The sequence below is a fragment of the Pseudophryne corroboree genome, chromosome 2, assembly GCF_028390025.1.
Source record: "Pseudophryne corroboree isolate aPseCor3 chromosome 2, aPseCor3.hap2, whole genome shotgun sequence".
Classification (NCBI taxonomy): Eukaryota; Metazoa; Chordata; class Amphibia; order Anura; family Myobatrachidae; genus Pseudophryne; species Pseudophryne corroboree.
In genome coordinates, this window is record NC_086445.1 from 29,299,779 (window position 1) to 29,312,225 (window position 12,447).

The following is a 12,447-nucleotide window of genomic DNA, read 5'->3' on the forward strand; positions in this document are numbered from 1 at the left end:
CACAAGTTATACGGTGTGATTGGTGTGGCTGGTATGAGTCTTACCCGGGATTCAATATCCTTCCTTATTGTGTACGCTCGTCCGGGCACAGTATCCTAACTGAGGCTTGGAGGAGGGTCATAGGGGGAGGAGCCAGTACACACCACCTGATCCTAAAGCTTTAGTTTTGTGCCCTGTCTCCTGCGGAGCCGCTAATCCCCATGGTCCTGACGGAGTCCCCAGCATCCACTACGGACTACGAGAAATAGATTTATCGGTAAGTAAAATCTTATTATTGTTACAAACATCGGGTTTTTGTTGTGAGCCATCTCTTCAGAGGCTCCAATTGTTATCATACTGTTAACGGGGTTCCTATCATGTGTATATGGTGTGATTGGTGTGGCTGGTATGAGTCTTACCCGGGAGTTCAAAATCCTTCCTTATTGTGTCAGCTCTTCCGGGCACAGTTCCTAACTGAGGCTTGGAGGAGGGTCATAGGGGGAGGAGCCAGTGCACCCCAGATAGTCCTAAATCTTCTTTAGATGTGCCCAGTCTCCTGCGGAGCCGTCTATTCCCCATGGTCCTTACGGAGTCCCCCAGCATCCACTACGGACTACGAGAAATAGATTTACCGGTGAGTAAAATCTTATATTTTATTTATTTATTTATTTATATATATAATATATATATTGTATGTATATATATATATATATATATATGTATGTATGTATGTATATATATGTATATATATATGTATATATATATGTATATGTATATGTATGTATATATGTATATATATGTATATGTATATATATGTATATGTAGTTGGGGGGAGGGGGTTAGCGACCAATGGTGTCTAAAAGAATTAAACTTTAGGTAAATAAATTAAGATAACAATTTATTAGTACATAAGAATTCTCCATAAAATTTAAAATGACAAAACCTTTTCTAAAAAATGGGATAAAAACTATACATGCAAATATAATACCAGTTAAAAGTGAATAAATAGTAAAAAGATTCCTTAACTTGGTATGTAGTCACTGCCAGATAACCCAACGCGTTTCGTCCTTAAGACTTCATCAAGGGGTGTAGGCAAACTGGGACCAGGCTTCTATTTATACCAGTATTAGTCTGATGTCAATTATGACATCATTTCCTGTTGCTATCACATGATACTTTTTAATAGACTAAGAACTAATAGTTTACATGAGGGAGTTATAAATTTATATACTTGTATGAGTCCTATACATAGATCAGTTAACTTATTAGCAGATTTGGAGTTTAGAAAGTCATATAAAATCATCAGAAGTTGCGCCGATGCGCTTTCCGCCCCACTTCCGGTTTTTCGGCGGCGCGTCACTTCCGCCCACTCCGGACGCCGGGACTGCGCATGCGCCCGCGGCTCTCAGTTCTTCTATTAGTAGGGAGCTGAGTGTAGAGGTTCTTTGTTTTCTTAGCGGCGGCCATCTTTGTGGAGGCTTTTTGTTGATTAGCTCTATGCGGCGGCCATCTTATTGGAGACCAGTAGTACTGACATTTATGGCATAAAGGTGAAAAATAGAAAAAAGGGGGATTAATAACGGAGGCATTACAGCATTTCCTCCTAAATAAACGAGCAACATGTGACCTCAGTGGAGGATTATCCATATGTATATATTGTCTAAATAAATAATATAATATAAAGAAACAGTTGTTTATATAAATGAATATAAAAGCAGTTATTTAAACATTAGCTTGCATAATGCATGTGCAAGTTTAGGCAGTGCTAAATATTTTAAGTGCTTAGTGCAGGTATGAGCACTGATAAATACAGTATGCTAAATATTAGCATAACAATTTATGCAAATTAAGGTGCTGATTAGGGCAGTGAATTACAGTGCTTGATGCAGATAAAATAGGGGCAGTGAGGGACGGGGATGTTAGTGTGATAAGTATCGTGCTTAGTGAAAAATTAGTATAGCAGTTTTACGGTGTCGCAACTGACATGCTCATGTAGGCTTTTTCAATTAGTTTGGTTACAGTACCTGATCTTCCCAGGTGGTCTCCCTGTTCTGGTACTGATCAGGCCCGACACTGCTTCGCTTCCAAGATCGGACGAGATTGGGCATGTCCAGTGTGGTTTGACTGTAGAAATCACTTACCATACATGTGTCAGCGTTATTTACTGCTATACATATTATAGGAGGGATGGTGGGTAGGATGAGGTGGGGGGGGGTGGGGGGGGGTTAGGTATGGGGGGGGGGGGGGGGGGGGGAGAGGGGGATAAAGAGTATATAGTGGTTATTGCATAAATTGTATTTTGTATATCCGACCGTGTATTCCTGGTGCCAGGAATGAGATTACAGGAACGGCGCAATTTCGTAGTAATCGTTGAATCCCTTTGGATGAAGTTGTCTGCAATTGGAAGATCCAATACATTTCTCTTCGTGATAGTCTGTTGGCCAAATCGCCACCTCTTTCACCCAGTTTCACCAGTTCGATAGCTTTAAAAGTCAATGCCTCTGGGTTTGAGTTATGTGTTGAGTTGAAGTGTCTGGATACTGCATGTGTTTCTATTTTATTCTTTATATTGCGGACGTGTTCTTGGATTCTCATTTTGAGGGGTCTCTTTGTCTTTCCCACATATTGCTTACCGCACCCACATTCTAACAGGTAGATTACTGATTGGGTATTGCAATTTATGAAGTCTTTGGAGTTTTGTGAGTCTCCCTTTTTTCCGTGTCTGTAAAGGTCTTCCTCACTGGGTGTAGTACCTGCAGATATTGCATCGACCGCACTTATAGGAACCAGTGCATTTGGCATACTTGAAACCTCTTTGGTATCCTTTCGTAACATGCTTGGAGCTAGTGTATCTTTAAGATTTTTTGATTTTCTGAAGATGATCTCGGGGCGAGGAGGTAGAATTTCTTTGAGTATTGGATCCATCAGTAGGACTCCCCAATGGTTCTTAAGTGAGTTTCTGATGGTTTTTTCGTGACGGTTATATGTAGTGATAAAGGAGATAGAGTCCTTTTTTGTTTCTTTGTCCTATATTCAAGTAGTGTTGATCTTTCTACGGCTTTTGCTTTTGTGGCTGCTTCCTCCAGTATATTCGTAGGGTATTCCTTATCTTTGAATCTATGTTTGTATTTCTCAATTTGGGCTTCGTATTCTTCCTGGTTGGTACAGTTTCTCCTTTATTCTGTTAAATTGGGAGAAGGGGATATTATTTTTCCATTTCTTTAGATGGTTACTTCTGTAGTGCAGGTAGCTATTCGTATCCACTTCTTTAATGAAGTTTTTTGTCTCGATTTTATTATCCTTACCCATTAAAACCAGATCAAGAAATCGATAGACTCTGGGTTGATCTTGGATGTAAAGACGAGGTTCATATCATTTTTACTCAGATATTCAAGGAATTCATAAAATTTTTCTTCTGTTCCGTCCCAGATGATTAAAATGTCATCTATATAGCGACGGTAAAAAGTTAAATGTTCCTTAAACTCATGTTTGCCATATATAAAATTCTTTCTCCCAACTGCCCATAAAAGATTTGCGAAGCTCGGTGCAAAAATCGTACCCATCGCGGTCCCACATCGTTGGTAAATAAAAATCATCTAAAAATTTAAAATAATTGTGTTGAAGGATAAAAAGCATGACATCACAGATAAACTCTTTATGAATGGTTGTTATTGTTGTATCGTTCTCCAGAAATTCTCTGCATGCGTTTACACCTTTTAGATGATCAAATACAGGTATATAGCGATTGCACATCTATTGTTACCCACTTAAAGGTATCTTTCCATACAACATCTTTCAGGGAGTTCAATACGGAAGTGGTGTCCTTTAAAAAAAGATGGTAAATCTTTCACGTAGGGTTTTAAAAAGACATCTACGTATTCTGACAAGTTCGATGTAAGAGAATCGATACCCGCCACTATAGGTCTTCCGGGCGGGTTTTCCAGATTTTTGTGGATTTTTGGCAGAAAATAGAAAATGGGGGTAATGGGATCTGATTTGAACAGAATTGAATTCTTCCTTTGTAAGAATGTCCGTACGTAGACCATGCACTAGCAGTGTTCTCAGTTCTTCAATAAAAACATCTTTAGGGTCATTGGACATTTTTATATAGGATGTGTTGTCTCCCAGTAGTCTCTCTGCTTCTGTGATATACTTATCACGGTCCATTATGACCAGACCCCCCCCTTTGTCAGCTTGTTTTAAAACAATTTCATGGTTTTTCTGTAGATTTTTTAGTGCCTCTTTTCTCGATTTGTGATGTTCTTTTCCTTTATTTTCTCCAAATCGGTGTCGCATAAGTCCTTTTTTACCATCTCATAAAAAATGTCGATATTACTTTCCTTTTGATTCTAATGGATAAAATTTAGAATTGGGTTTTAATCCTGATTTCGATTGGGTTTCGTAGTTGCTGATAATGGCATTTTCTTTTTTTTATAAAATGTCTCTTCAAGGTTAGTTTTCTGATGAATTTATTTAAGTCAATGAAGGTCTCAAATTTATTGAGACCACCTGTGGGTGCGAATGTGAGACCTTTGTTGAGTAATGATATCTCTGGTTTTGATAATGTATGTTTTGAAAGGTTAAAAATTCCTTTTCCCTTCATATCCGTCATTATATCGCTCTTTTCTTGTTCTCTCTTCCTCCTACTGCCCCGTGTTCCTCTTCTTCTGTATATCTTCTTTTCAGTGGTGATGCCAGGCGGACATCTTCTTTCAAGGAATTTGCTGGTGTTTCTTTTGGTCTTGTTCCTGTTCTCTGGGCTAAAAAAGCTTGGTCCACTGTTAGAGTTGAAACGTTGTAATGTTGTGAATCTATTCTGCAACTTTACAGTTGGAGAGGGTGAGATTCCTTCTTGGTTCCGTGATGGCCGTCTTTTTATTGGAACTGTTTTCCAGTACTGTCTATCGGTTCTGTTTAGTTGTTGATTCATGGTTCCGAACCTACTCCAATTCTTTACTTTTCCTTGTTCGTAGTCTGTTTTGTCCCTTAAGAATTTCTTTTCTTTATTTTAGTGACTTCTCCTTCGATGTGTTCCATTTTTCTATGAAGAACTTTTTCATTGATTTTAAAGTCCTCTTTTTCCTTATATGGTTCCAATTCAGTTTCTTTGTGTTGGATACTCTTTTCTAGTTCCGAAAGGGAGTTCTTCTTTTCCTCTATCAGGAGTTTCATGAGTTCAATGGAACAGTTATGTAATGTTTTATCCCATTTTTCTAGAAAGGTCGCGTCAAGGTTACGAATGTGGGTTGTTTGAGGAGTCTAAGTCCCCTAGGAATTCTATTAACTGATATGTAATGCTCCAGACCCTTGATATCCCACCACGTTTTTACTTCTTTAGTGAGGAGTCTTTCTATGCCCCAAAATAATTCATCTAAATCACATGGTGGTGAGGGCTCATTGGATGTTGTTTCTCATTAAATATTTCTCTATCGTCCTAAGTGGATGCTGGGGTTCCTGAAAGGACCATGGGGATAGCGGCTCCGCAGGAGACAGGGCACAAAAAAGTAAAGCTTTTACCAGATCAGGTGGTGTGCACTGGCTCTCCCCCTATGACCCTCCTCCAGACTCCAGTTAGATTTTGTGCCCGAACGAGAAGGGTGCAATCTAGGTGGCTCTCCTAAAGAGCTGCTTAGAGAAAGTTTAGCTTAGGTTTTTTACTTTACAGTGAGTCCTGCTGGCAACAGGATCACTGCAACGAGGGACTTAGGGGAGAAGTAGTGAACTCACCTGCGTGCAGAGTGGATTTGCTGCTTGGCTACTGGACACTAGCTCCAGAGGGACGATCACAGGTACAGCCTGGATGGTCACCGAGCCGCGCCGCCGGCCCCCTTGCAGACGCTGAAGAGAGAAGAGGTCCAAAATCGGCGGCTGAAGACTCCTGAGTCTTCATAAAGGTAGCGCACAGCACTGCAGCTGTGCGCCATTTTCCTCTCAGCACACTTCACACAACAGTCACTGAGGGTGCAGAGCGCTGGGGGGGGCGCTCTGAGAGGCAAATAAAAACCTTATTAGAGGCAAAAAATACCTCACATATAGCCCACAGAGGCTATATGGAGATATTTAACCCCTGCCTAACTTCAAAAATAGCAGGAGACGAGCCCGCCGTAAAAGGGGCGGGGCCTATCTCCTCAGCACACAGCGCCATTTTCTCTCACAGAAAAGCTGGAGAGAAGGCTCCCAGGCTCTCCCCTGCACTGCACTACAGAAACAGGGTTAAAACAGAGAGGGGGGCACTGATTTTGGCGATATTGTATATATATAAAAGATGCTATAAGGGAGAAACACTTATATAAGGTTGTCCCTATATAATTATAGCGTTTTTGGTGTGTGCTGGCAGACTCTCCCTCTGTCTCCCCAAAGGGCTAGTGGGTCCTGTCCTCTGTCAGAGCATTCCCGGTGTGTGTGCTGTGTGTCGGCACGTGTGTGTCGACATGTATGAGGACGATGTTGGTGAGGAGGCGGAGAAATTGCCTGTAATGGTGATGTCACTCTCTAGGGAGTCGACACCGGAATGGATGGCTTATTTAGAGAATTACGTGAGAATGTCAACACGCTGCAAGGTCGGTTGACGACATGAGACGGCCGACAATCTATTAGGACCGGTCCAGGCGTCTCAGAAACACCGTCAGGGGTTTTAAAAAACGCCCATTTACCTCAGTCGGTCGACACAGACACAGACACGGACACTGAATACAGTGTCGACGGTGAATAAACAAACGTATTTCTCATTAGGGCCACACGTTAAGGGCAATGAAGGAGGTGTTACGTGTTTCTGATACTACAAGTACCACAAGAAAGGGTATTATGTGGGAGTGGAAAAAACTACCTGTAGTTTTTCCTGAATCAGATAAAATAAAATGAAGTGTGTGATGATGCGTAGGGTTACCCCGATAGCAAATATTGGCGTTATACCCTTTCCCGCCAGAAATTAGGGTACGTTGGGAAACACCCCTTAGGGTGATAAGGCGCTCACACGCTTATCAAGTGGCGTTACCGTCTCCAGATACGGCCGCCCTCAAGGAGCCAGCTGATAGGAAGCTGGAAAAATATCCTAAAAAGTATATACACACATACGGTGGTTATACTGCGACCAGCGATCGCCATCAGCCTGGAGATGCAGTGCTGGGTTGGCTTGGTCGGATTCCCTGACTGAAAATATTTTATTCATGTAGAGCATTTAATAGGATGCATTCTATATATATGTATGTGAGATGCACAGAGGGATATTTGCTCTCTGGCATCAAGATAAGTGCGTTGTCCATATCTCCCAGAAGATGTCAGGGACACGACAGTGGTCAGGTGATACAGATCCCATACGGCAGATGGAAGTATTGCTGTATAAAGGGAAGGAGTTATTTGGGGGTCGGTCCATCGGACCTGGGGACCACAGCAACAGCTGGGAAATCCAACCTTTTTTACCCCAAGTTACATCTCAGCTAAAAAAGACACCGTCTTTTCAGCCTCAATCTTTCCTTTCCCATGAGGGCATGCAGGCAAAAGGCCAGTCATATCTGCCCAGACATAGAGGTAAGGGAAGTAGACTGCAGCAGGCAGCCCTTTCCCAGGAAAAGAAGCCCTCCACCGCGTCTGCCAAGTCCTCAGCATGACGCTGGGGCCGTGCAAGCGGACTCAAGGTGGGGGGGTAGTCTCAAGAGTCTCAGGGCGCAGTGGGATCACTCGCAAGTTGACCCCTAGATCGTACGAGTATTATCCCAGGGGTAAAGATTGGAGAGTCGAGACATCTTCTCCTCGCAGGTTCCTGAAGTCTGCTTTACCAACGGCTCCCTCCGACAGGGAGGCAGCATTGGAAACAATTCACAAGCTGTATATCCAGCAGGTGATAATCAAAGTACCCCTCCTACGACAAGGAAAAGGGTATTATTTTTCCACACTATATTGTGGTACTGAAGCCAGACGGCTTGGTGACACATAGTCTAAATCTAAAATGTTTTGAACACTTACATAAAAGGTTCAAATCGAGATAAAGTCACTCAGAGCAGTGATAGCGAACCGGAAAAAAGGGGACTATATGGTGTCCCTGGACATCAAGGATTACCTCCATGTCCAAATTTTGTCCTTCTCATCAAGGGTACCTCTGGTTCGTGGTACAGAACTGTCAATATCAGTTTCAGACGATGCCGTTTGAATTATCCACGGCACCCCGGGCCTTTTTACCAAGGTAATGGCCGAAAAGATGTTTCTTCAAAGAAAAAAGGCATCTAAATTATCCCTTACTTGCACGACCTAAAAAGGGCAAGTTCCAGAGAACAGTTGGAGGTCGGAAGAGCACTATCTAAAGTAGTTCTTCGACGGCACGACTGGATTCTAAATATTCCAAGAATCGCAGCTGTTTTCCGACGATACGTCTGCTGTTCCTAGGGATGATTCTGGACACGGTTCAGAAAAAGGTTTTTCTTCCCGAGGAAAAAGCCAAGGAGTTATCCGACCTGTCAGGAACCTCCTAAAACCAGGAAAGGTGTCTGTACATCAATGCACAAGAGTCCTGGGAAAAATGGTGGCTTTTTACGAAGCAATTCCATTCGGCAGATTCCATGCAAGAATTTTCCAAAGGGATCTGTTGGACAAATGGTCAGGGTCGCATCCTCAGATGCACCTGCGAATAACCCTGTCGCCAAGGACAAGGGTATATCTTCTGTGGTGGTTGCAAAAGGCTCATCTATTGGAGGGCCGCAGATTCGGCATACAGGATTTGATCCTGGTGACCTCGGACGCCAGCCTGAGAGGTTGGGGAGCAGTCACACAAGGAAGAAACTTCCAGGGGGTATGGACGAACCTGGAAAAGTCTCTTCACATAAACATTCTGGTACTAAGAGCAATCTAAAATGCTCTAAGCCAGGCGGAACCACTCCTGCAAGGAAAACCGGTGTTGATTCAGTCGGACAACATCACGGCGGTCGCCCATGTAAACAGACAGGGCGGCACAAGAAGCAGGAGTGCAATGGCAGAAGCTGCCAAGATTCTTCGCTGGGCGGAGAATCACGTAATAGCACTGTCAGCAGTGTTCTTCCCGGGCGTGGACAACTGGGAAGCAGACTTCCTCAGCAGACACGATATTCACCCGGGAGAGGGGGGTCTTCATCCAGAAGTCTTCCACATGCTAATAAACTGTTGGGAAAGACCAATGGTAGACATGATGGCGTCTCGCCTCAACAAGAAACTGGACAAGTATTGCGCCAGGTCAAGAGATCCACAGGCAATAGCTGTGGACGCACTGGTAACACCTTGGGTGTACAAATCAGTATATGTGTTTCCTCCTCTGCCTCTCATACCAAAGGTATTGAAGATTATACGGTGAGGAGGAGTAAGAACAATACTAGTGGCTCCGGATTGGCCAAGAAGGACTTGGTACCCGGAACTTCAAGAGTTGGTCACGGACGACCCGTGCCCTCTACTTCTGAGAAGGGACCTGCTACAACAGGGTCCCTGTCTCTTTCAAGACTTACCGCGGCTGCGTTTGACGGCATGGCGGTTGAACGCCAGATCCTAAAAGGGAAAGGCATTCCAGAAGAAGTCATTCCTACCTTGATTAAGGCAAGGAAGGAAGTCACCGCGAAACATTATCACCGCATTTGGCGAAAATATGTCGCGTGGTGCGAGGATCGGAGTGTTCCGACGGAGGAATTTCAACTGGGTCGTTTCCTACATTTCCTACAATCAGGATTGTCTATGGGTCTCAAATTGAGATCTATTAAGGTTCAAATTTCGGCCCTGTCAATATTCTTCCAAAAAGAATTGGCCTCAGTTCCTGAGGTACAGACTTTTGTTAAAGGAGTACTGCATATACAGCCTCCTGTGGTGCCTCCGGTGGCACCGTGGGATCTAAATGTAGTTTTAGATTTCCTCAAATCCCATTGGTTTGAACCATTGAAAAAGGTGGATTTTAAATATCTCACATGGAAAGTGACTATGTTACTGGCCCTGGCTTCCGCCAGGAGAGTATCTAAATTGGCGGCTTTATCTTATAAAAGCCCTTATCTAATCTTCCATTCGGATAGGGCAGAACTGAGGACTCGTCCGCATTTTCTCCCTAAGGTGGTATCAGCGTTTCACCTGAACCAACCTATTGTGGTGCCTGCGGCCACTGGCGACTTGGAGGACTCCAAGTTGTTGGACGTTGTCAGAGCCTTAAAAATATACATTTCAAGGACGGCTGAAGTCAGAAAATCTGACTCGCTGTTGATACTATATGCACCCAACAAGTTGGGTGCCCCTGCTTCTAAGCAGACGATTGCTCGTTGGATTTGTAACACAATTCAACTTGCTCATTCTGTGGCAGGCCTGCCACAGCCTAAATCTGTTAAGGCCCATTCCACAAGGAAGGTGGGCTCATCTTGGGCGGCTGCCCGAGGGGTCTCGGCATTACAATTCTGTCGAGCAGCTACGTGGTCGGGGGAAAACACGTTTGTAAAATTCTACAAATTTGATACCCTGGCAAAAGAGGACTTGGAATTCTCTCATTCGGTGCTGCAGAGTCATCCGCACTCTCCCGCCCGTTTGGGAGCTTTGGTATAATCCCCATGGTCCTTTCAGGAACCCCAGCATCCACTTAGGACGATAGAGAAAATAAGAATTTACTTACCGATAATTCTATTTCTCGGAGTCCGTAGTGGATGCTGGGCGCCCATCCCAAGTGCGGATTATCTGCAATACTGTACATAGTTATTGTTAACAAATTCGGGTTATATTGTTAAGGAGCCATCTTTAAGAGGCTCTTTCTGTTATCATACTGTTAACTGGGTTTAGATCACAAGTTGTACGGTGTGATTGGTGTGGCTGGTATGAGTCTTACCCGGGATTCAAATTGCCTCCCTTATTGTGTACGCTCGTCCGGGCACAGTACCTAACTGGAGTCTGGAGGAGGGTCATAGGGGGAGGAGCCAGTGCACACCACCTGATCTGGTAAAAGCTTTACTTTTTTGTGCCCTGTCTCCTGCGGAGCCGCTATCCCCATGGTCCTTTCAGGAACCCCAGCATCCACTACGGACTCCGAGAAATAGAATTATCGGTAAGTAAATTCTTATTTTTTTGGCACCAGTTTTGTCTTTTGGTTGCTCTATCTGAATTTCTCCACATTCTTTTAAGAACGTTGTGATGCACCAGGCAGCAATAAAAAATAGTTGCCCAAGGATTTAAAAATAGAAAAAATTATTGCGCCACTTGTGTTCACCAACGTTAAAAATGAGTATAGATCACAACAATAACACTCTGACACTCCCTAAATATTTAAAAGGGCGTCTGCTTAACCCCTAACAGGGATGGCGATTCCCTGTATAATTAAAGGTAGTTGGGGGGAGGGGGTTAGCGACCAATGGTGTCTAAAGAATTAAACTTTAGGTAAATAAATTAAGATAACAATTTATTAGTACATAAGAATTCTCCATAAAATTTAAAATGACAAAACCTTTTCTAAAAATGGGATAAAAACTATACATGCAAATATAATACCAGTTAAAAGTGAATAAATAGTAAAAAGATTCCTTAACTTGGTATGTAGTCACTGCCAGATAACCCAACGCGTTTCGTCCTTAAGACTTCATCAAGGGGTGTAGGCAAACTGGGACCAGGCTTCTATTTATACCAGTATTAGTCTGATGTCAATTATGACATCATTTCCTGTTGCTATCACATGATACTTTTTAATAGACTAAGAACTAATAGTTTACATGAGGGAGTTATAAATTTATATACTGTATGAGTCCTATACATAGATCAGTTAACTTATTAGCAGATTTGGAGTTTAGAAAGTCATATAAAATCATCAGAAGTTGCGCCGATGCGCTTTCCGCCCCACTTCCGGTTTTTCGGCGGCGCGTCACTTCCGCCCCACTTCCGGACGCCGGACTGCGCATGCGCCCGCGGCTCTCAGTTCTTCTATTAGTAGGGAGCTGAGTGTAGAGGTTCTTTGTTTTCTTAGCGGCGGCCATCTTTGTGGAGGCTTTTTGTTGATTAGCTCTATGCGGCGGCCATCTTATTGGAGACCAGTAGTACTGACATTTATGGCATAAAGGTGAAAAATAGAAAAAAGGGGGATTAAGAACGGAGGCATTACAGCATTTCCTCCTAAATAAACGAGCAACATGTGACCTCAGTGGAGGATTATCCATATGTATATATTGTCTAAATAAATAATATAATATAAAGAAACAGTTGTTTATATAAATGAATATAAAAGCAGTTATTTAAACATTAGCTTGCATAATGCATGTGCAAGTTTAGGCAGTGCTAAATATTTTAAGTGCTTAGTGCAGGTATGAGCACTGATAAATACAGTATGCTAAATATTAGCATAACAATTTATGCAAATTAAGGTGCTGATTAGGGCAGTGAATTACAGTGCTTGATGCAGATAAAATAGGGGCAGTGAGGGACGGGGATGTTAGTGTGATAAGTATCGTGCTTAGTGAAAAATTAGTATAGCAGTTTTACGGTGTCGCAACTGACATGCTC

At 42.9% G+C, this 12,447-nt stretch overlaps 1 protein-coding gene and 1 pseudogene across 2 annotated transcripts in view; one reads left to right on the top strand and one right to left on the bottom strand.

Moving 5' to 3' along the window:
* Positions 1–12,447, top strand: part of LOC134994354 (piwi-like protein 1) — a 549,333-nt gene that overhangs the window by 65,363 nt on the left and 471,523 nt on the right. The window lies entirely within an intron of this gene.
* Positions 1,992–2,111, bottom strand: LOC135051514 (5S ribosomal RNA; annotated as a pseudogene).